The sequence below is a fragment of the Apodemus sylvaticus genome, chromosome 2 (genome assembly GCF_947179515.1).
Source record: "Apodemus sylvaticus chromosome 2, mApoSyl1.1, whole genome shotgun sequence".
Classification (NCBI taxonomy): domain Eukaryota; kingdom Metazoa; phylum Chordata; class Mammalia; order Rodentia; family Muridae; genus Apodemus; species Apodemus sylvaticus.
In genome coordinates, this window is record NC_067473.1 from 27,589,698 (window position 1) to 27,591,635 (window position 1,938).

A 1,938-nucleotide genomic window follows, 5' to 3' on the forward strand; every position below is an offset into this window, starting at 1 on the left:
CTTAGAAAAATAAAAAAACCAAATTACATTTTTTTCTACTGTATTTTAAATGCCCACACAAGTACAGTGCCTCCTTCAGCCATTTAGCATTTATACTTCTGATTCATTCAAATTATAGTAATTAATTGTAATCATATGGAAGTAAATCAGCATTTGCCACAGAGTGTTTGTTTAAAGGCATCTATTCATTATAAAAGCTTTCAAATGTCAAATGATGCATAATAGATACGAATATGATTTTTTGCCATAGAATTTTCCCATTACAATATTATTTCTTCCTAAGTGACTTTTTGAGTCTGCCAGTTTTCCTTTCCCAGACTTTTGCATTCCAGCTGTTAACTCATCATAAGGTAAAGCTCTGTCACCTCTATAGTTTTGCCTTTGGAAATTGGATACATGAAGACTTTAGAAATAACAACATAGTTTATGAGCCTCAAAGGAGCGGAATGAAAAGGAGACTCTAGGAAGTAAAGTGAAGAATTAATAACCGAAGGAGAGTTGCAGTAGGAGTCCATGGTAAATGAATTTGATGCTTTAGATATTTTGCAAGTCTATCGAAGCTCCATTAACCATTTCTAGGCTGGCTGTGGAATTAGGTTGAACCAATAATTTCTTCTTCTTTCACAGTCTAGATCTGGCAATAATGTAGCATTCAGTATTGACCTTGAAGGGAGTTGGCATGACAGGTTCAACTATTTCTTAGTTTGATCAATTCTTAGATATGGATTCAACCTTAAAAATCTATTCTTCATAAAATTAAGATCAGCGTAACTACCTCTGATAGAACATTGCCAGCATAGTAATAGATTTCTCTCTGACCATGACACAGGAGGAAGCTTCAGTATTCAATACTTACCAGATGATTTTAGATAGCTAATTTGTAAAAAACTATAATTAGGTAGAGTTTAGAAACTAAATATTTATGTTTTAAACTCTTATTATGAGAAATCTGAACCCCCTTTCTCTCTCTCCCCCACCAACTCAACATCCCACACCCCCAACTACCTACCCATCCAACAACCATCCCACCCACCAAACTATCCAACAGCCAATACACCCATCCCTCCATCTCTCTGTCCATCCATCCACCCATCAGCACATCTGTCCATCCGTCCACCCGTCCACCCGTCTATCCATCCATCTGTCCATCTGTTCATCAGTCCATCTGTCTATCTATCCATCCCTCCCTCCATCTATCCATCCCCCCATCTATCCATCCCTCCATCCATCCGTCCATCCATCCATCCATCCATCCATCCATCCATCCATCCATCTATTCATTCATTTCCTGTGATTGTTTGCTATTGGATTATTCTTTTCTGAAAATGTGTTCATATTCTTTGCTAATTTTTGATCTTTGAGCCTATTTATCTATAAACTCTCTACTCCATTGTAAAGACTTCAGTTCTGATATCATGCATACTTTGTCTCTATCTATCCATATTTTCTGTTTACTAACATAAATGTACTTGAAGTTTATTTTCCTTGCATAAAAAGAACTATGATTATTTAGTACATAATGAGGAATGTATCACAACATTAATTTATTTAAGTATCAGAAAGTTAAAATTTCTAGTAAATTCACCAATCCTTAATAAATGCCACTTAAATTTCAGGAAAGTTCTCAATTATTTTTAGATTTTTCATGCAATATTTCAGTCGTATTCTTTTCTCCTCTGAAAAAATAGGCATATACATTCACATACATACACATGTTTTGACACATGCATATATATTCACATACATGCCCATGTTTTGACACATAATTGAATTGTATAATAGACAATTTTCTCTCTTGCACTTCCTTATCTTTCTTATTTCTACTTTTGATCACATCAATAAGTCAAGTTAATAACATCAAATTTATGATGCAATATTTTTCTTCCTGATTCAATAAAGCTTTTTAAATTAAATTTTGTACATTAAATACTTTTATTA